Source organism: Pelophylax lessonae, assembly GCF_965119305.1.
Source record: "Pelophylax lessonae genome assembly, chromosome: 5".
Classification (NCBI taxonomy): Eukaryota; Metazoa; Chordata; class Amphibia; order Anura; family Ranidae; genus Pelophylax; species Pelophylax lessonae.
In genome coordinates this window covers 536,032,232-536,056,538 of record NC_138772.1, presented here as the reverse complement: position 1 = coordinate 536,056,538, position 24,307 = coordinate 536,032,232, and positions in this window count along the sequence as shown.

Below are 24,307 nucleotides of genomic sequence, written 5' to 3'. Positions count from 1 at the left end.
GGTAGTTTTTAAGGAACCTCTGCACCACCAAATTCAGCACATGCGCCAGGCAAGGGATGTGCGTCAAACCGGCTAGGCCCAGAGCTGCTATGAGATTTCTCCCGTTATCGCACACCACCAGGCCGGGCTTGAGGCTCGCTGGCAGCAACCACTCATTTGTTTGCTGTTCCCTGCTCCTCCACAACTCCTGCGCGGTGTGTGGTTTGTCCCCCAAACAGGCAAGTTGTAAAACTGCCTGCTGTCGTTTACCCCTGGCCGTGCTGAAGTTGGTGGTGAAGGTGTTACGCTGTCCGGATGAGGAGGCGGTAGAGGATGAGGAAGCGGAGTAGGAGGAGTTAGGAACAGGAGGCAAACTGAAGCGCCCTGCAATCCTCGTTGGTGGAAGGACATGCGCCAAATTGCTATCCGCCTCAGGCCCACCCGCCACTGCATTTACCCAGTGTGCCGTTAGGGAGATATAACGCCCCTGACCGTGCTTACTGGTCCACGTATCGGTAGTTAGGTGGACCTTGGCACAGATGGCGTTGCGCAGTGCACACCTGATTTTTTCCCCCACTTGGTTGTGTAGGGAAGGGATGGCTTGCCTGGAAAAGTAGTGGCGGCTGGGCACGACGTACTGTGGGACAGCCACCGACATAAGGTTTTTAAAACTGTGCGTCTCCACCAGACGGAATGACAGCATTTCAAAGGCCAATAATTTTGAAATGCTGGCATTCAGGGCCAGGGATCGCGGGTGGGTAGGGGGGTACTTCCTCTTCCTCTCAAGTGTTTGGGAGATGGAAATCTGAACGCTTCCACGGGACATTGTGGAGATGGTTGTTGGTGACCCAGGTGGTGGTGTTTTTTGCCTGTTTATTATGTATTCGGTCTGACCAGACTATCGAGGTTGAGCAACCCTCCCCACCCCCCCACACACACCTGTACTCAATCAGTGTCCACCATCTAGTGGATATAGTAGGAGTCCCCTGTAGTGCATTTGCACATCCTTCCCAGCAAGGAGTATTATCTCCAAGGGTTAGGCTGGATTAATCTCTTTTTCATGGATAGTGTAGGACCCACTGATAATGGGGTACTTTGACGCAGTAGTGGGCTTGAGCACGATATGGCCATATGGTGGGACCAAACCCCCATTTTTATTTATGGATTGTCTTCAGATTTGGTAGTTATTTCTTTTGCATTTGCGCGCTATTCTTTTTTAATATACATGTCTTTTGGTTCATAGCTGCAGCAGCTTTAGAAATACATGGGTATGCTCCCCCAAATTTTTTGCCTGTTTATTATGTATTCGGTCTGACCAGACTATCGAGGTTGAGCAACCCTCCCCACCCCCCCACACACACCTGTACTCAATCAGTGTCCACCATCTAGTGGATATAGTAGGAGTCCCCTGTAGTGCATTTGCACATCCTTCCCAGCAAGGAGTATTATCTCCAAGGGTTAGGCTGGATTCATCTCTTTTTCATGGATAGTGTAGGACCCACTGATAATGGGGTACTTTGACGCAGTAGTGGGCTTGAGCACGATATGGCCATATGGTGGGACCAAACCCCCATTTTTATTTATGGATTGTCTTCAGATTTGGTAGTTATTTCTTTTGCATTTGCGCGCTATTCTTTTTTAATATACATGTCTTTTGGTTCATAGCTGCAGCAGCTTTAGAAATACATGGGTATGCTCCCCCAAATTTTTTGCCTGTTTATTATGTATTCGGTCTGACCAGACTATCGAGGTTGAGCAACCCTCCCCACCCCCCCACACACACCTGTACTCAATCAGTGTCCACCATCTAGTGGATATAGTAGGAGTCCCCTGTAGTGCATTTGCACATCCTTCCCAGCAAGGAGTATTATCTCCAAGGGTTAGGCTGGATTCATCTCTTTTTCATGGATAGTGTAGGACCCACTGATAATGGGGTACTTTGACGCAGTAGTGGGCTTGAGCACGATATGGCCATATGGTGGGACCAAACCCCCATTTTTATTTATGGATTGTCTTCAGATTTGGTAGTTATTTCTTTTGCATTTGCGCGCTATTCTTTTTTAATATACATGTCTTTTGGTTCATAGCTGCAGCAGCTTTAGAAATACATGGGTATGCTCCCCCAAATTTTTTGCCTGTTTATTATGTATTCGGTCTGACCAGACTATCGAGGTTGAGCAACCCTCCCCACCCCCCCACACACACCTGTACTCAATCAGTGTCCACCATCTAGTGGATATAGTAGGAGTCCCCTGTAGTGCATTTGCACATCCTTCCCAGCAAGGAGTATTATCTCCAAGGGTTAGGCTGGATTCATCTCTTTTTCATGGATAGTGTAGGACCCACTGATAATGGGGTACTTTGACGCAGTAGTGGGCTTGAGCACGATATGGCCATATGGTGGGACCAAACCCCCATTTTTATTTATGGATTGTCTTCAGATTTGGTAGTTATTTCTTTTGCATTTGCGCGCTATTCTTTTTTAATATACATGTCTTTTGGTTCATAGCTGCAGCAGCTTTAGAAATACATGGGTATGCTCCCCCAAATTTTTTGCCTGTTTATTATGTATTCGGTCTGACCAGACTATCGAGGTTGAGCAACCCTCCCCACCCCCCCACACACACCTGTACTCAATCAGTGTCCACCATCTAGTGGATATAGTAGGAGTCCCCTGTAGTGCATTTGCACATCCTTCCCAGCAAGGAGTATTATCTCCAAGGGTTAGGCTGGATTCATCTCTTTTTCATGGATAGTGTAGGACCCACTGATAATGGGGTACTTTGACGCAGTAGTGGGCTTGAGCACGATATGGCCATATGGTGGGACCAAACCCCCATTTTTATTTATGGATTGTCTTCAGATTTGGTAGTTATTTCTTTTGCATTTGCGCGCTATTCTTTTTTAATATACATGTCTTTTGGTTCATAGCTGCAGCAGCTTTAGAAATACATGGGTATGCTCCCCCAAATTTTTTGCCTGTTGCTGACAGATCGTCTGTTTGCGGGGTGGCAGGTGCCGGTATCACTACAGATGTGGCTGGAGCGGCCGAGACTGCAGCAGAAGAGGAAGCAGGATGAGCCAGAGACGTTTCTTGGTTTTGAAGGTGTGTACTCCACTGCAGCTCGTGCTTTGCACGTAGATGCCTGATCATGCAGATTGTGCTCAGGTTGAGAAGGTTTATGCCTCGCTTCAAGCTCTGATTGCACAGGGTGCAAACCACTCGTGTCCTGTCATCAGCACATTTTCTAAAGAACTTCCACGCTAGAGAACTCCTTTGAGCTGACTTTGGTGCGCTCGTTCCCTTGCTGCGTTGGGCAGTAGCGGGCGTAGTGTCTAGGGCACGGCCGCTCCGCTTCTGCACCCTGCTCCCTCTTCTGCTGTGCTGGTGGCTCTGTGCGACCACCGCCTCTTCCTCCAAACTACTCAGGTCACCTGCATGACGTTCATTCCATGTGGGGTCGAGGACCTCATCGTCCTCCACATCATCTTCCACCCAGTCTTCACCCCTGCCCTCCTTGTCTGTCTCCACAATTTTGAACGCCGCAGCAGTTGGCACCTGCGTTTCGTCATCATCGGAGACGTGCTGCGATGATCCTTGCATGTACTCATCTTGAGAAATAAGTGGTTGGGCATCGCTGCACTCAATCTCTTCCACTTCTGGGGCAGGGCTAGGTGGATGGCCCTGGGAAACCCTGCTGACAGAGTCATCAAAAAGAAGAAGAGACTGCTGTATGGCTTGGGGCTCAGACTGCTTGCCTGATTTGCAAGGGGGTGAGGTGAAAGACGGTTGGACATCGGCTGCAGGTGCCAACTGTGACCTTTCTGCAGTAGACTGGGTGGGAGACAATGTGAAGGAACTGGAGGCACTGTCAGCAGCAAACCAATCTACTATCGCCTCCACTTGTTCTGGCCTCATCACTTCTAGGGGCGTATGATGCCCTACCAAATACTGATGCAGGTTCTGTCGCCTACTCACACTTGAGGAAGGTGTTTCACTTGTGCGTGTAGCTGGCACAGATCGACCACGTCCTCTCCTTGCAACAGGAGCTCTAGCAGCAGCACCACCACGACCCAGGCCACGGCCCCTATTTGACGCTCTCCTCATATTTCTGAAATTTAAGATCTTGCCCTAGAAAGGTCTTTATTGAATAGCGGAACAAAAGAACAACAGTATCGCACGGGTGTATCTCACAGTCAAATATGCAAACTATGCCGCAATTTAATGTTTTTTACACCAAAAGGGTGTGTATTGAATAGCGGAATAGGATAAAAAACTGTGTATCTCACACGTACAAACACAGACTAGGCCCGATTAATTTTTTTCCTACCCTAAAGGGAGGATGAGGAAGAGGAGTATGGAACAGGCAGCACCCTCAAATCTTCAGAAGTATGAGATGAACCCCAAAAACTTGGAAAGGTGGATCTCACACGTACCGACACAGACTATTCCGCAATTTAATTGAGCCCCAAAGGTTTTTATTGAATAGCGGAATAGGAAATATGATCAAAAAAAAGTGTATGTTTTTCACACGTACAGAAGCACACTAGGCCCCAATTACTATTGTTTGTACACCTAAAAGTATGGATGAGGAGGAGTATAGAACAGGCAGCACCCTCAAAGCTTCAGAAGTATGAGATGAACCCCAAAAACTTGGAAAGGTGGATCTCACACGTACCGACACAGACTATTCCGCAATTTAATTGAGCCCCAAAGGTTTTTATTGAATAGCGGAATAGGAAATATGATAAAAAAAAGTGTATGTTTTTCACACGTACAGAAGCACACTAGGCCCCAATTACTATTGTTTGTACACCTAAAAGGATGGATGAGGAGGAGGAGGAGGAGGAGTATAGAACAGGCAGCACCCTCAAAGCTTCAGAAGTATGAGATGAACCCCAAAAACTTGGAAAGGTGGATCTCACACGTACCGACACAGACTATTCCGCAATTTAATTGAGCCCCAAAGGTTTTTATAGAATAGCGGAATAGGAAATATGTTCAAAAAAAAGTGTATGTTTTTCACACGTACAGAAGCACACTAGGCCCCAATTACTATTGTTTGTACACCTAAAAGGATGGATGAGGAAGAGGAGGAGGAGGAGTATAGAACAGGCAGCACCCTCAAAGCTTCAGAAGTATGAGATTGTGTTCACTGTACCCCACAAAGATTGTGTTCACTGTACCCCACAAAGATTGTGTTCACTGTACCCCACAAAGGTTTTGTTCACTGCACCCCACAAAGATTGTGTTCACTGCACTCCAAAAGGATTGTCTTCACTGCACCCCACAAAGATTGTGTTCACTGTACCCCACAAAGGTTTTGTTCACTGCACCCCACAAAGATTGTGTTCACTGTACCCCACAAAGGTTTTGTTCACTGCACCCCACAAAGATTGTGTTCACTGTACCCCCCAAAGATTTTGTTCACTGCACCCCACAAGGATTGTCTTCACTGCACCCCACAAGGATTGTCTTCACTGCACCCCACAAAGATTGTGTTCACTGTACCCCACAAAGATTTTGTTCACTGCACTCCAAAAGGATTGTCTTCACTGCACCCCACAAAGATTGTGTTCACTGTACCCCACAAAGGTTTTGTTCACTGCACCCCACAAAGATTGTGTTCACTGTACCCCACAAAGGTTTTGTTCACTGCACCCCACAAAAATTGTGTTCACTGTACCCCCCAAAGATTTTGTTCACTGCACCCCACAAGGATTGTCTTCACTGCACCCCACAAGGATTGTCTTCACTGCACCTCACAAAGATTGTGTTCACTGTACCCCACAAAGGTTGTGTTCACTGCACCCCACAAAGGTTTTGTTCACTGCACCCCACAAAGATTGTGTTCACTGCACCCCACAAAGATTGTGTTCACTGTACCCCACAAAGGTTTTGTTCACTGCACCCCACAAAGATTGTGTTCACTGTACCCCACAAAGGTTGTGTTCACTGCACCCCACAAAGGTTTTGTTCACTGCACCCCACAAAGGTTTTGTTCACTGCACCCCACAAAGATTGTGTTCACTGTACCCCACAAAGGTTTTGTTCACTGCACCCCACAAAGATTGTGTTCACTGTACCCCCCAAAGATTTTGTTCACTGCACCCCACAAGGATTGTCTTCACTGCACCCCACAAGGATTGTCTTCACTGCACCCCCAAAGATTGTGTTCACTGTACCCCACAAAGATTTTGTTCTCTGCACCCCACAAAGATTGTGTTCACTGTACCCCACGAAGATTTTGTTCACTGCACTCCAAAAGGATTGTCTTCACTGCACCCCACAAAGATTGTCTTCACTGTACCCCACAAAGGTTTTGTTCACTGCACCCCACAAAGATTGTGTTCACTGTACCCCACAAAGATTGTGTTCACTGTACCCCACAAAGGTTTTGTTCACTGCACCCCACAAGGATTGTCTTCACTGCACCCCACAAGGATTGTCTTCACTGCACCCCACAAAGATTGTGTTCACTGTACCCCACAAAGATTTTGTTCACTGCACCCCACAAAGATTGTGTTCACTGTACCCCACAAAGATTTTGTTCACTGCACTCCAAAAGGATTGTCTTCACTGCACCCCACAAAGATTGTGTTCACTGTACCCCACAAAGGTTTTGTTCACTGCACCCCACAAAGATTGTGTTCACTGTACCCCACAAAGGTTTTGTTCACTGCACCCCACAAAGATTGTGTTCACTGTACCCCACAAAGGTTTTGTTCACTGCACCCCACAAAGATTGTGTTCACTGTACCCCACAAAGGTTGTGTTCACTGCACCCCACAAAGGTTTTGTTCACTGCACCCCACAAAGATTGTGTTCACTGCACCCCACAAAGATTGTGTTCACTGTACCCCACAAAGGTTTTGTTCACTGCACCCCACAAAGATTGTGTTCACTGTACCCCACAAAGATTGTGTTCACTGCACTCCAAAAGGATTGTCTTCACTGCACCCCACAAAGATTGTGTTCACTGTACCCCACAAAGGTTTTGTTCACTGCACCCCACAAAGATTGTGTTCACTGTACCCCACAAAGGTTTTGTTCACTGCACCCCACAAAGATTGTGTTCACTGTACCCCCCAAAGATTTTGTTCACTGCACCCCACAAGGATTGTCTTCACTGCACCCCACAAGGATTGTCTTCACTGCACCCCACAAAGATTGTGTTCACTGCACCCCACAAAGGTTTTGTTCACTGCACCCCACAAAGATTGTGTTCACTGTACCCCCCCAAAGATTTTGTTCACTGCACCCCACAAGGATTGTCTTCTCTGCACCCCACAAAGATTGTGTTCACTGTACCCCCCAAAGATTTTGTTCACTGCACCCCACAAGGATTGTCTTCACTGCACCCCACAAGGATTGTCTTCACTGCACCCCACAAAGATTGTGTTCACTGTACCCCCACAAAGGTTTTGTTCACTGCACCCCACAAAGATTTTGTTCACTGCACTCCAAAAGGATTGTGTTCACTGCACCCCAAAAAGATTGTGTTCACTGCAGCCCACACACAGAAAAATGGATGTGGATCACTGACACCTGCCTATCTCCTATCCCACACCACACAGCAATATCGATTGTAGTTTGTAGAACACAGTTTCCCTAAAATTCAGCAGACTCTGTCCCTAACAGGATTGAGAAGAGATCGTAGATCAGGAGAACTAAGTGCAGACCCCACCCCACACAGCAATATCGATTGTAGTTTTTAGAACACTCTGACCCTAAAATTCAGCAGCAGCCTCTCCCTAACAGGATTGAGAAGAGATCGTAGATCAGGATTGAGTGCAGACCCCACCCCCCACACAGCAATATCGATTGTAGTTTGCAGAAGACACTGACCCTATAATTCAGCAGACTCTATCCCTAAAATGCCTACAACTCGCCCTGCCTAAACACTCCGACCTGTCCCTCAATTCTATCCGGACACAAATGGTTTTTTCCTGCCTATCTTTCCCTAATCAGCAGCCAGCACGTTGATGTGTGCTCTGTCCCTGATCTAAGCAGCATAATGACGCCGCTGCGGCTGCCTCGAACTTATAAAGACTTGGTCACATGCTTCAGACGGCCAATCACAGCTACTGAGACATTTGCAGGCATGGCTGGGATGGCTTAAGGCACACCAGTTAAACAATTGTTGATTGGCTGTTGAAAGCCCGCCATGAAAAGAGCGGCAAAGCATGCAAAACCCGGAAATAAAACGACCAAACACGGATTTTTACCCGAATATACAGTAAAGTGTCCGTGTTCGTGTTCGGGTAACAAAAATCCAATTATTCGGTACGAACACGAATAATACAGTCCGTGTTCGCTCAACACTATAAGTCATCTCTAAGGATATAAGCACTAAGGATATCAGACATACCAGGAGGTTATCTGTTGCCACATTTTACACCAGTCAAAGACTGAGGACTTGGTTTTCATATGGCAGAAAAAACACTGACCACATTAGATTTAAGCCCCGTACACACGATCAGATTATCAAAGGATCTGTCGTCTGTTTTTTGTGGCATGCTAGTCTGATGTGGAAAGTGAAGAGGTTATTTTCATACAAATTTTCCCGTACGACAGAATTCTACTTCAGAAGTGATGTCATGTGCTGGATTGCTTTGTATGTGTTCTTTCGTCTCTGAGCATGCCTAGTCTTGCTCTTTAGATTTTTTCCGTCAAAATCTGTACTAATGAGACGAAAATCGGACGTTGTATTACGGAGGACAAACATTTTATAGCCTGCGCATCAGGATTTTGTCAGCCGAAAAGTCGGAGTTGGCTGTCGAAAGCACCATACTAACAATCCGAAAATCGGCAGATCAGTCGTCGGATGAATTTTCCCTAGAGATTTTCTTATTGTGTGTACGGGCCTTTAGGCCTGCTAAAAAGCCAACAGTTCAAAATATGTACTGGGAACTGGGAGTTTAAACACGGGCTTTAGTAGACCTCAAGCCAATTTGCTTTCTAGTTTTTGAGTGGGGAAATGTTGATAATTCTGTCATTTCTTTTGCTCTCTGTTTTCTCATTGGGGAGGTTTTTCTTCTGTGTTGAAAACATTACAGGAATTGAGAAGAAATCTCCCCAAAATGAGAGGATATCCCACCTTTGACAACAGAAAAGGTGACCCCTGTACAACTTTTTTACTTTATGTCCTGGTATCAGAAGAGAATCTCCTCGAAATGAACAATGAACAAGCCTGAGAGTTGTTAAGACCCTGTTCTGATCTATCCACAAATGAATTTTGTTGTGGCTCTCACTTGACCTTACATTAAAAAAATTGGCTTAGTAATGTGAAAAAAAAAAAGTAAAGGGATAGAAAAGAAGAGGAAAAAGAAGGGGGAGATATGGAGAAGGGGGAAATATGCAAGTTTTAACCATTTTACTGCCACTGCCATACAGACAATGGCAGTAGTTTTGATGTGGTTTTACGGACATAAATCTTTAAATCTGAGAAGCCAACTGTTGAATAGAAGAGATCCAGCTACGCAGCTGACGATTTGTTTCACACATTCCTGTTACTTCAGACCCCCCCCCCCCTCACACACACACACACACATGCTTGGCAATGCTTCCTGAGCTCCATGCGCCCATCAGCTGACACGGAACCAGCAGGGGAAAAAACACTAATTAGAGGGGAGGGAGATCAATGAACATTAATTTGCTGATCTCCCCTTCCTGTTAATGACCCAGAAGCGAAGTGTAAAACTCTTCTTTATAAAGATATCAAAGTCCTCCAGTCTGGGGTTTCTCACCCAGCTAGCAGGGACAGGTAGAAACATAGCCACTTAAAGTTACGGACAGTAGAGGGCAGTAGATCCCTACATTGGCATAAAAGGTCTCTTGTAAGGGAATTTTCTGACCAGTTTTTTTTTTATGGACAAGCAACCTCTTCACAGTTTACTTATCTATGGATAGTGGATCAAATGATCATATTGCACACGTTTTTTTCCATTATATGGAGCCCCAGTTTGACATTATCTGACCAAATTTATGAAGATATACAATTTACAAAACTGTCACTTTTTAAAGATAAATACAATTTTTTTTTTAAAATAATCTTTATTTATAGAGACTTTTATACAAAACAATAATAATAAGAAAAATGTACGTGTATCAATATTGGTGATTGAAGAAACAAACAAGAGGTAATAGTCCAAATACTATCCATCAAAATAGATCTACAGGGTGGATTGCACAACACCAGATTTTGCCCATAGGCCAAATTGTCAATAGAATTACCCATCGAGATTCAACCTGTGAACTGGGAGAGCATTCCCAAAGGAAGGGAACAACCTGCTCATCCTGATATTCATCAGCTCAGGGGACTGGAAAGTCAGGAGGTAAGTACCTCAAGATGTAAGAACTAAGAACCAAATCAGGCGTGATCTGGTGTTGTTGAGGGTGCATCTGCTGCAACTAAAGCTACACAGGGACATCTGAATCAAAAAAAAAAAGGGGGGGGGGAGAGACTAAAGTGAGCTCCTAGTGAATTGGCTGCTCAGTCTAAGAGGAGCATTACTGCGCATCAAGGATCTCTTCAGAACAATACATCCATCCTGACCAGGTATCGCGGAAGTGATCCAACTGGTCCTTAGTAGTGATTACCCACCATTCAGCTTCCATGATACGTTTACTTCCCTCTGCCAATCAGCTAATGTCTGACATGCTACCTTTTTCCAATATCTTGGGATCAGGCATTTAGCAGCATTCAACAAGTGAGGGGTTACACTCTTCTTATATCTTCCGGTCGAAGACCTAGCATAATGGAAGAGGAACTGAAGCAGTGTATATTCAACTGGTTGTACGGATGTTTTCTGGATCCAAGGAAGTATTGAATCCCAAAAAGTCTTAATCATTTGATAGTCCCACCAAAGATGGAGAAATGTACCACGGTGAGCGCATCCGCGCCAGCAAGGGGGATCAGAACCTGGAAACATCTGAGCCAGACGAGAGGGTGTTCTATACAGTGCTGGATTTTGGCCTAGGCCGACAAGGCCCAGGCCTAGGGCAGCACTTTGCAGGGGGGCAGCAAAAACAGCTGCCCCCCCTCCACCTGAGATTATATTGGCCACTGGTTGCTAGAGCCGCCTCTCTCACCCCCCTCCTTTCTTTCTCACCCCCCTCTTCTCTCTCTCACCCCTCTTCTCTCTCTCTTTCTCTCTCATTTCCCCTCTCTTTCTCTCTCTCTCATCCCCCCTCTCTTATCCCCCCTCTCTCATCCCCCCTCTCTCTCATCCCCTCCTCTATCTCTCTCACCCCCTCTCTTTTTCTCTCTCACCCCCTCTCTCTTTCTCTCTCACCCCCCCACATCTCTCTCTCTCTCTCTCTCTCACCCTCCTCTCTCTCATCCCCCCTTTCTCTCTCTCTCATCCCCCTCTCTCTCTCACTCCTCCCTCTCTCTCTCACCCCCCTCTCTATCTCCCTCACCCACCCCCTCTCTCTCCCACCCTCTCTCACCCCCCTCTCTCACCCCCCCCTCTCGTGAGATCTCAGGGGTTCATGCTGGGACTTGTAGTCCTTAAATTTTGGAGGGAGTCATATCCGTTAAAAAGGAAGGAGTAGGGCAAATTTACATAGGAGGGGGGCCCAATTTTAGTCTTGCCTAGGGCAGCACAAAACTAAAATACACCACTGGTTCTATACCCCCTAGTCAGAAATGTGTACAAGGATACCTGAATATGAGTGCTGATGGGGAAACGTGTGCCAGGTAAACAATTTTCTGAATCTGCAGGTGAGAAAATTCAGTCTCCAGCTCCCTCTCCCATTCTTTGATAAAGTAAGGAGTTGTCTGCGAGTGGGCCCCAAGCACTAGCTTGTACATGTGGGATAACAAGTGTCTAGAGTCTAAGGGCCGTATTCACCAGGATTCCAAATAGGACAAAGTAGCTACTGAGCACATTGGCGGTTGCAGTTTAGAGAGGAAGTCCAGCATTTGCCTGTACCTCCACTATGACATTGGAAAATATTGCAATGACCGCCATTTTATTCTACAGAGTCTTTGCTAAAAAAATATATATAAATTTTGGGGGTTCTAAATCATTTTCTAGCAAAAAATACTGATTTTAACCACTTCAACGCTGCTCACATTGCTGCTACTGTAGCAACGCGGCAGCCCTGGGTCTGACGACGTAGACCTACTTCACCAGACTCCCCCCTTTCTCGGCGGAGGCTCGCTAGCGCTGTGTTTAGACACAGCGGGAGTCGGGCCAGGGGAGGAGAGGCGGTGATCACCGGGAAAGACTGAGGAAATCCGCCCACTTGTGTAAACAAAGCGGGCGAATCTCCTCTGTGACAGGCAGGGACAGATTACAGGATTCAGCATAGCTGAACCTGCGATCTCTGTCTGTGTCACACAATCCCCTCCCCCCACACACATCAGTAAGCATGAGGCACACATTTAACCCCTTGATCACCCACAAGATTAACCCCTTCCCTACCAGTGTCATTATTACAGTAACAGTGTATATTTTTAGCACTGATTATTGTAGTAATGTCACTGGTACCCCCAAAAGTGTCAAAAATGTCAGTTAGGGGTCCAATCTGTCCGCCGCAATGTTGCGGTCCCGCAAAAAATCGCAGATCGCCGCCATTACTATTAAAAAATCGCTTATTGCGATTTTTTTTTTTACCAAAAATATGTAGCAGAAAACAAATTGGCCTAAAATGTTAAAAAATTGTTTTTTAATTTTTTATTTTTTTTGAAAATGTTATATAGCAGAATGCGAAAAATATTGTTTTTTTTTTTTTTTCAGAATTGTCACTCTTTTTTCTTTATAGCGCAAAAAAACTAAAAATTGCAGAGGTGATCAAATACATAGTTACATATTTACATAGTAGGTGAGGTTGAATAAAGACAATAGTCCATCCAGTTCAACCTGTGTAGGTGTGTATGGCCTTAATCATCTCACATACCCCTGAATGTTCTGATTCTTGAGATGTACGTCCAAGAGTCTTTTGAAAGCCACCATACTACCCGCAGAAACCACCTCTTGTGGTAGAGAATTCCACAATCTTGTAGCCCTAACAGTAAAGAACCCCCTGCGTTGCCTGAGGTTAAAATGCTTCTCCTCTAATCGCATTGTATGCCCTTGAGTCCTCATGCAATCCTTTCGACTGAATAGCTTTTTTTCAATGCTGAGATCACCATTGAGGTATTTATAAATTGCTATCATGTCCCCTCTCAGGCGTCTCTTCTTCAGGGAGAATAAATCAAGCGATTGCAGACGCTCTTCAAAATTAAGGTCCTCCAATCCCCTAATCAGTTTAGTTGCCCTTCTCTGGACTCTCTCCAGCTCCAACACATCCCTCCTGAGGACTGGCAACCAGAACTGGACAGAATACTCCAGATTTGGTCGGACCAGAGTTTTATAAAGTGGTAGGATTATAGTTTTATCTCTGGAACGCCACCAAAAGAAAGCTCTAGCTGTGGGAAAAAAAGGACATCAATTTTATTTAGATACAGCATCGCACGACCGCGCAATTGTCCGTTAAAGTAATGCCATGCCTAATCACAAAATATGGCCTGGTCATTAAGGGGGACAAATCTTACGGTCTAGAAGTGGTTAACCATGGACTTACTTTTGGATTAATTATTTCACTTTGTTTGTGAAACAACACTCTTTTTTAATTGATGTTATTAGTGATTTTTTTTAGCACTGTTGTTTTGGATAAGCACATTTATTTCTTTATGCATGGTATTTTCTATTATTACATGCATCAGCTGGGGTGTGAACATTTAGGAAGTACGCTTAATGTTAATTGCAGTGGAGAGATTAGGCATAAAGCCCATTTGATCCCATATTATGTTAGAAATGACATTGTTTAATCTATTAGTGAGAACTTTTGCAAAAATTTCTACATTGCTGGTAAGCAGCGATATTAGTCTATATGAGTCTGGATATAAAGGATCTTTTTCCTTATCACCACAATAGTTGCTTCTGTCTTGAAAGGAGGGAGAGAACCAGAGGAAAAGGCTCCCTTAAAGCGTAACTCCACTTTTGTTGAGAACAAAAAACATTCCCCTCTGGGTGATCTCTGTACATTACAAGGATTGTAACAAACTTTGTTGCAGATTCCTCCCTTATTCTGAAGAAATCATTGTTTGTTCCTCTGTGCTGAGTGGGTCTAATGGGAGTGATTTCATAATTATCTATCAGCTGTGGCAGCTGCAGAGCTCTAATGAGGAAATCTGCTGGGCCTGCATCCCTTTAGACGTGTTCCTATTGGGAGTAGCTCATCAAAAATGATATTTTTGTTGCAGGGGATGCCAGAAATCTGACTTGTATATTAGTGCAGACTTCTGGGAAAATTGGTGAGCCAATCACACAAGCAGGAAATGATGTTTCTGGGGGTGTGGTCAGTATACATTCTGTGTACAGAACAGCTCCAGGCGGCCATATTGTATTGCATTTTCAGGAAATTACAACAGCTGCAGATTGAAAAGGAAAGGGAATTTTTAATAACATTTAATTACAATATGATTTGTGTCACAGTTGTATACGCTATATTGTTTTTCTTTTATTTGCTATTTTTTTTCCCCCCACAAAAGTGGAATTACCCCTTAACCACTTAAGCCCCGGAAGATTTTACCCCCTTCCTGACCAGGACCTATTTTGCGATTCGGCACTGCATGACTTTAACGGACAATTGCGCGGTCGTGCGACGCTGTACCTAAACGAATTTGGCATCCTTTTTTTCCCACAAACAGAGGTTTCTTTTGGTGGTATTTGATCACCTGTGCGAATTTTTGATCATGCGCTATAAACAAAAAAAGAGCGACAATTTTGCAAAAATAACAATATTTTTCACATTTTTTATATGAAATTCCCCCCCAAAAAAAGTAAAAATCCAAATTTTTTAACATTTTTTTTTTTTAACCATATGTTTGGTAAAAAAAATTGCAAAAAGCGTATTTTGATTGGTTTGCGCAAAATTTATTGCGTTTACTAACCAAGGGAAAGATTTTTGTCATTTTTGTTGTTTTTTTTTTTTAATGTATAATGGCGGAAATCTGCGATTTTGTTTTGCGGGACTTCGACATAGGGGCGGACAGATCGGACCCCTGACTGACATTTTTGACACTTTTGGGGTTACCAGTGACTTTACTACAGTAATCAGTGCTATACATATGCACTGTTACTGTAAAAATGACTCTGGCAGTGAAGGATTTAACTGTATTGGAGAGGGAGGGTTTAAGTGTGTCCTAGGGGCGTGTTTCTAACGGTGATTGGCTGTGGCATGATGTGTAAGAACAGAGATCAACAGTCCTACATAGTAGAACCGTTTGATCACGATTCTTACACAGGGAGAATTGACAGGCGGCTTTGTTTACACTAGCCGCCTGCCTTTCTCCCGGTGTAACGAACGATCGCGAGTGCCTGACGGACATCGGGTCCACCAGGCACACGCGTGGGGGGGTCCGTGACCGAGCGGGAGCGGGAGCGCGCATCCGGTGGCGCGCGCTCGCTCCCAAAACCCTTACAGGCTAGCGACGTAGCCCTACGTCGCTCTGCCTGTGAGGGGCTGACCGGAGACGTAAATAGTCGTGCGGCAGTCGGCAAGTGGTTAAAAATGTTGATTTTTGGAGTATAATTTTTTGTAAGGCCTCATGCACACAGGACGTTTTTTGCAGCTGCTTTTAGGAGCGTCAGACATTTTTTTTTGCAGCTTAAAAACACCCCTCTATGCTATCTTATGGCCCCATGCACACACAGACTTTTTGAAGCTGTAAGTGGCATAGGCGTTTTCAAGCTGCAAAAAAACCCAGGCCCAGTGCGTTCCGAGGACCAGCGTTACACCTGTACAAAATGTCTGATGCTGCTAAAGGCTGCAAAACATTGCTTAACGTTGCTTATACAACATTACGCCGCTTCATCCTTTTTTTTTTTTAATATGAAAATCAATGGGGGAGCCCATTGATTTGAATAGAAGTCGCATCCAAGTCGGATCATGATGATCCGACTTGTGGTGCAAATTGTGCTCTGAGAATCTTGAGGGGGAACACTATGCCAAAATGGAAAAAAAATGGCCCTTTGGGTCTTGTATGGATTTTGAGGGCAACCCCAAGCAAAAAATCAGTGTGGGGTCCCCTTCAAAATCCCTATCAGACCCATATCTGAGCATGCAGCCCGGCAGGTCAGGAAAGGGGATAGAACGAGCGAGCAGCCCCACCCCTTCCTGGACCATACCAGACCACACGCCCTCAACATGGGGAGGTGGGTGCATTGCACCCCCCCCCACCCCAAAGCACCTTGTCCCCATGTTGATGGGAATAAGGGCCTCTTCCCGACAACCCTGGCTGATGGTTGTGGGGGTCTGCGGGCAGGGGGTTTATCGGAATCTGTAACAAGGGGGCCCCCCAGATCCTGGCCCCCTCTATGTGAATGGGTATGGGGTACATTGTACCCCATACCCATTCACCCCAAAAAAAGGCAGTGTAATGTAAATAATGGCAAGAGATGGTTTTGAGAAGTCCTTTATTAAAAATCTGCCTCCAATCTTCTCCCTCCGATCTTCTCTCACTGGTCTTCTCCCTCAGGTTTTCTCCATCCTATCTTTTCCCTCTGGTCTTCTTCCTCTGCTCTTCTCCCTCTGGTCTTCTCCACTGCCAATCCGGGTCCTTCTCTGATGATGTCTCCCGTGATTATGCTGGCTCCACTCTTTGCGGCTTCTTAAATAGCCATGGGGCATGGCCAACTGGTGATGTCATCCAAAGACCCCATCCCCTTGTGTCATCACGCATTGTTAGGGGGCAGATTCCCTCATTAGAGCTCTGCAGCTGCCACAGCTGATTGATCATTATGAAACCAGTCCCATTAGACCCACTCAGCACAGAGGAACAAACAATGATTTCTTCAGAATAACAAAAAGAAGGAATCTGCAACAAAGTTTGTTATAATCCTTGTAATGTACAGAGATCACCCAGAGGGGAATGTTTTTTTTTTTTTTTTTCTTTTTCAACAAAAGTGGGGTTACGCTTTAAACTAGCAGCAAATAACATTCATTGCGAGTTTTTTTTTTTTTTTTTAACAGCTCACAGATACCTACATAGTAGGGTTGCTCCCTCATCCCTTTAAACCAGGACACACATTAACCACTTGCCGACTGCCGCATGACTATATACGGCGGCAGTCAGCCCCTCACAGGCAAAGTGACGTATGGGTACGTCACTAGCCTGTGAGGCTCTAGGGAGCGAACGCGCGCCGCCGGATGCGCGCTCCCGCTCGCTCACGGACCCCCCCCCCCCCCCGCGCGTGTGAGCGGCGGACCCGATGTCCACCACTCACTCGCGATCGTCGGTTACACCGGGAGAAATGCAGGCAGCTAGTGTAAACACAGCCGCCTGTCATTCTCCCCTGTGTAACAGCAGAGATCATACGGTCCTGCTATGTAGGATCGTAGATCTCTGCTGTTACATCACTAGCCACATCCAATCATAGTAAGAAGCACGCCCCTAGGGACACACTTAACCCCTCCCTCTCAAATAAAGATAACCCCTTCCCTGCCAGTGTCATTTTTACAGTAACAGCGCATATGTATAGCACTGATTACTGCAGTAAAGTCACTGGTAACCCCAAAAGTGTCAAAAATGTCAGTCAAGGGTCCGATCTGTCCACCGCAATGTCCCGCAAAAAAAAAAAAAAATCGCAGATCGCCGCCATTACTCGTTAAAAAAAAAAAACAATAAAAATGACAAAATCTTTCCCTTAGTTAGTAAACGCAATAACTTTTGCGCAAACCAATCAAACTACGCTTTTTGCAATTTTTTTTTTACCAAACATATGTAGCAGAAAACAAATTGGTCTAAAATGTTAAAAAATTTTGATTTTTACATTTTTTGGGGGGAATTTCATATAAAAAAATTTGAAAAATATTGTTATTTTTGCAAAATTGTCGCTCTTTTTTTGTTTATAGCGCATGATCAAAAAATCGCACAGGTGATCAAATACCACCAAAAGAAAGCTCTGTTTGTGTGAAAAAAAGGATATCAATTTCATTTAGGTACAGAGTCGCACGACCGCGCAATTGTCCGTTAAATTCACGCATTGCCGAATCGCAAAATAGGCCCTGGTCAGGAAGGGGGTAAAATCTTCCGGGGCTTAAGTGGTTAATTTCACAGGTTCTGTGGCTGATTAAGGTGGTAAATAAACTCACTTGGTGCCTTGTGTGCATTATATTAGCCTCAGAACCTGTGTAATTAATACGTGTCCTGCATTAAAGGGTTGAGGTGGCAACCCTTTTTTTTTTTAATTAGGAAGCTGCATTTGCTGTCAATGCCACTGCACACTGGAAGTTATTAAAATGTCAGTAGAAAGCTGTAGTAGGAGTTTTCCAGCTGTAGTGTTTTTTTAGCTATTTTTTTTAGCAAAATGATATTCCTGCAAAAGCTTATGGCTCAAAAATGTTGATGAACACCACATAGCCGTGTTTTTTGGCGTTTATCAGCGTTTTTAGGCTTTTATCAGAATTAGAGTGTTTTTATAGCTCAAAAACGCCAAAAAACCAACTAGTTCTGGGTTTTTTACAGATACGCCCCTGCCAAAAACTGCTGATAACAGTCTATTGCCCTGTACACACTATCAGATTATCTGAAGACTTTTGTCTTCAGATTTTCCTTTTCTATGTAGTGCAAGGGCCTGCCGGATTGCATACAAATTGAAAGTGTTTAGGTTTGACCTCATATTATATGGTTTTGGTAAGTCTGCAGACAGAAGTCTTCAGATAATCTGATAGTGTGTACAGGGCATTATGCCCCATACACACGTGCAGATTATCTGCAGACTTTTGTCTGCAGACTTACCAAAACCATATAATATGAGGTCAAACCTAAACACTTTCAATTTGTATGCAATCCGGCAGGCCCTTGCACTACATAGAAAAGGTAAATCTGCAGACAAAAGTCTGCAGATAATCTGCATGTGTGTATGGGGCATTAGTGTGCACGGATACATAGGACAACATACTGGGGAGTTTACTGGCTGTACAAAAAAAAAAGTCTGACGCCAAAAACAGACGCTGTAAAAAACATCCCGTGTGCATGAGGCCTTAATGTTAGTGCTGCTGCACAAAAGTTATAGCGTCCACAAACTATGGGATACATTTATGGACAATTTTTTTTTTTTTGTATACGAGTAATGTCTGCGATCATAGATTTTTAGTGGGACTGAGACATTGCGGCAGACAAATCTGACACTACGCGACACAATTTGGGGACCAGTGACACCAATAAAGTTATCAGTGCTAAAAAAAAAAAATGCACTGCCATTGTATAAATGACACTGGCAGGGAAGGGGTTAACACCATGGGTGATCAAGGGGTTAAGTGTGCTCCTAGGGAATGCTTTCTAACTGTGGGGGGAGTGGATGCACTAGAGAAAAAGAGAGATCTGCGTTTTAGCTTAGCTGAAACACATGATCTGTCTTTTACTCCCTGACAGAACAGCGGTCTGCCTTGTTTACATAGGCAGACCGCCGTTCTGTCATTCCCCTGAACGATCAGCGGGTCCCGGCGAACATTGTGGCCGCCGGACCTGCTAAATGGCTCCTGCTGTATCCAATCACAGCAGAAATGGTGGCACACACACACCCCTTAGATCTCGTGCACGTAATTTTGCGCAGCCGGGCCGCCCACTGTATTAGTGATCGACCAATATCAGTTTTTCGTTGCCGATACCGATACCTTGGCCATTGCATATCGGTATCGGCCAATACGGGCCGATATTTTCGTACATTTAATTTTTTTTTTTACTACACAGGTATTCTTGTGGACGGATCTGGGGGTCTAAAAGACCCCAAAACCCCTCCTCTGCACTTAAAAGCATCCAAAATGCCAAGTTTGGCTGTTTTGAACACTGTCATTCTTTTTTTAATCTGGCGCCAGCCCCCGGAAGTGATGTCATGACATCACTTCCGGGTTTTTGCATGGAGACCTGATCAGAGCTGAATGCAGCTTACATCAGGTCTTTGGCGGCTGGTTGCCCGGGTCTCCCGGTGGGACGGGAGACCCGGATAAGCTGCGGAAGGTGGCGGGAGGGGGGGGCGTCCCCTCCTGCTCCTTGTAATGACAGCCAAACGGCTTCTCAGCCACATCGGTTGTAATTACAAGACAGCCGACCGTCGGCTATGGACGCCGGTACTGGGGGGATGCCTCTAGCTGCAGCCATCACTCCGGTACAAGCATTTTCCAAAATATCGGCAATATTGGCCAACTTGGCTTTGCCGATAATCGGTCGATCCCTAGTATATACGCGGTGGGCGGTCCGGAACTGGTTGAAGAAGGCTTTATTATTGCTTTAGGCAAAATTCGCTGCTCCTGTCTAAACAGATTTTTTAATTATTTATTTTTTTCTTTTACCTTGGTACATGTTCCCCTGGGCACTGCATACCCACCATGCTTCTGTATTTTTTGAAACCCACTTGCCGTTTAGCCTAGAAAATGGGCATTTTACTTTTGACAGATTCTGCTTCAGTGGATGTCAATGGGGTTCGGTATCAGAATGTCTTTGAACCCAGAGAAGGTGGTCTCATCTCTACTGGTGTATGGCAAGCTTTAGTATCAGCCAATAACATTGCTTATATTGCCTGCTGTAAGGTTAGATTTTTTTTTTTTTTTTAATAAATTCTAAAAGTGTAATATTTATTTCAGACAACTTTTTACTTATTTATAACTGATTATAATAAAAAAAAAAAAATTGTCCTTATGTCACCCCCCATGTGATGTTTATAAATTATTGTCATTACCTAAAATAACTAGATGTGTCAATAATACAGAAACATTTTGTAAGTGCACAAAAATGAATAATATTATGACCAATTTTTGTGTTTTGTCGAAGACAAACTTTTAAGCTAGATGGCTCTCCTGCTACATACTTCATTGGATGCACCTGAGCATTGTCCTACTGGGTCTTGTCATGCTGTACTTAAGCAAGCGTGCGATATTTCCATGTGGAATTCTGGCACAAAGAAGTTCATGCCTTATTAAAATGATACCTCGTTACAGCTACGTGTGAGGGGAAGGTTTAGTAGGTAAAATCATTTCTCCTTTTTTTTTGCAGTGAGATTCCCATAAGTGCATTACCAGGGCCGTGTTTTGCTCGCACCATCTGAAGTGCTATGCACTTTCCACCTCCCGTCTACAAACCTCTGGGCTCCGCTGTCTAGGAGCGCAAAGAGTGGTGTGTGCCTTGTGTGCTGCCTTTTAATTGATGTCTACAACTGGAATGAATTCTCTAAGGGGTGATCAATTTTAATGGAGGATTAGTGACACGCAGATCTGGATTTGTTCAGTAAAAACACGACCTATTAAAAGTAGAGCTTATTTTTCATTTTCTTGCCTGAAAAAGAAAATGACCTTAAAGCTGAATGTTACATATGGCAATTTTTACAGAGTTACATTTGTCCACCTTAAGCCCCGTACACACGTACCGAATGTCGGGCGAACGATCGACCGTCTTTTGTCCGGTGCTGTCCTGTCGGCTGAAAAGTGCTAAAGACTGCACACGAATTTTGTCTGCCAACAACAGCCGACTGCAGAAGTGATGTCATGTGATGGTTAACTTTCCGTGTGTTTTTTCTTTTCTGAGCATGCCCAGTCTTGCTAATCTGCTGTTTGTCGGCCGAATTCTGTACTGACTGGCGAACAATCGGCCGTTCTGGTGACGGCCAACAAAAATTTTAAAGTCTGCACGCCAGATTCTGTTCGGCCGAAAATTCGCTGTCGGTTGTCGGAAGCATCATACTAACAAGCCGACAATCGGCCGATCGTTCGGCGGCCGAAAATTTACGGCCGACAATCGCTACGTGTGTACGGGCCTTTAGACCTATGTAAGTATGTATGTGCCATACCTGTGGGATCCCTCTAGAAGCTGTTAACCACTCCAGTAGACACCACTACTCCAGTGATCGCCACTAGAGTCTGCATCCTGTGCCGGGCAGCTGTCCTGCTGCTTACTGAAAACAGAAGGTTGCTTTCAGGGCTTGCTATATATATATACTGTGTATATAATATATATACATATATATATATATATATATATATATATATATATATATATATACAACCCAATTACAAAAATGTTGGGACACTGTACAAATTGTGAGTAAAAAAGGAATGGACTAATTTACAAATCTCATAAACGTAAATTTTATTCATACTATAATATAGATAACATATCAAATGTTGAAAGTAAGACATTTTGAAATGTCATGCCAAATATTGGCTCATTTTGGATTTCCTGAGGACTACACATTCCAAAAAAGTTTGGGCAGGTAGCAATAAGAGGCCGGAAAAGTTAAATGTACATATCCATCAATCCATAATGAATGTTGCTGCAAGACTTATTCACCTTACCAACCGTTCAGTGTCCTCCACCCCTCTCTGCCAATCCCTTCATTGGCTTCCACTCACCCAACGAATAAAATTCAAAGTGCTAACAATAGTTTACAAAGCCATCCACAACTCTGCCCCCAGCTACATCACTAACCTGATCTCAAAATATCAACCAAGCCGCTCTCTTCGGTCCTCCCAAGACCTCCTGCTCTCTAGCTCCCTTGTCACCTCTTCCCATGTGCGCCTCCAGGATTTCTCCAGAGCTTCTCCCATTCATTGGAACTCTATACCCCAATCTGTCCGACTGTCCCCTAATCTATCCATCTTTAGACGATCCCTGAAAACCCTTCTCTTTAAAGAAGCCTACCCGGCTACTAACTAATAACACTGTTTCACTTGCTCCATCAGCTCATCCCTCACAGCTATTGCCTTTTGTATCAATTGACCTTCCCTTTTAGATTGTAAGCTCTAACGAGCAGGGCCCTCTGATTCCTCTTGTTCCAAATTGTATTGTAACTGTAATGTCTGTCTTCATTTTGTTAAGTGCTGCGCAAACTGTTGGTGCTATATAAATCCTGTATAATAATAATAATAAGGAACAGCTGGAGGACCAATTTGCAACTTATAAGGTCAATTGGCAACATGATTGGGTATAAAAAGAGCCTCTCAGAGTGGCAGTGTCTTGTAGAAGTCAAGATAGGCAGAGGATCACCAATTCCCCCAATGCTGCGGCGAAAAATAGTGGAGCAATATCAGAAAGGAGTTTCTCAGAGTAAAATTGCAAAGAGTTTAAAGTTATCATCATCTACAGTACATAATATTATCCAAAGATTCAGAGAATCTGGAAAAATCTCTGTGCGTAAGGGTCAAGGCCGGAAAACCATACTGGATGGCAGAGATCTTCAGGCCCTTAGACGGCACTGCATCACATACAGGAATGCTACTGTAATGGAAATCACAACATGGGCTCAGGAATACTTCCAGAAAACATTGTCAGTGAACATAATCCCCCGTGCCATTCGCCGTTGCTGGCTAAAACTCTATAGGCCAAAAAAGAAGCCTAATCTAAACATGATCCAGAAGCGCAGGTGTTTTCTCTGGGCCAAGGCTCATTTAAAATGGACTGTGGCAAAGTGGAAAACTGTTCAGTGGTCAGAGGAATCAAAATTAAGTTCTTTTTGGAAAACTGGGACGCCATGTCATCCGGACTGTTATCAGCGCTCAGTTCAGAAGCCTGCATCTCTGATGGTATGGAGTTGCATGAGTGCTGTGGCATGGGCAGCTTACACATCTGGAAAGGCACCATCAATGCTGAAAGGTATATCCAAGTTCTAGAACAACATATCCTCCCATCTCTTTCAGGGAAGATCTTGCATTTTCCAACATGACAATGCCAGACCATATACTGCATCAATTACAACATCATGGCTGCGTAGAAGAAGGATCCAGGTACTGAAATGGCCAGCCTGCAGTCCAGATCTTTCACCCATAGAAAATATTTGGCGCATCATAAAGTGGAAGATTCGACAAAGAAGACTTAAGACAGTTGAGCAACTAGAAGCCTGTATTAGACAAGAATGGGACAACATTCCTATTCCTAAACTTGAGCAACTTGTCTCCTCAGTTCCCAGACGTTTGCAGACTGTTATAAAAAAAAGAGGGGTCAATAGAATTGAAGAAATGGAGGAACTAATCAGCATTTCAAATGATCAAATTCACAGATTCTCAGCCCAATGGATAGATTGGATCCGGTTCAAGGATACCACCACATACAAAACGATTATGGAGACCAAGGGCCCTCCAACATGAACTCGAGCAACCTACCAGGACTTGAGACTACAACCGCGTCCTATTCCTACTTGTGCTCCCATCTTAGTGTTGATTACTGAATCACCAATGACCACATACCGCCCTGCTTTCATCCCCTCTTACCTTCCCACATGGAAGAAAAATATATTTAAAATATATTTTAAAAAAAACATTTTTTTTATTTTTACCAAATAT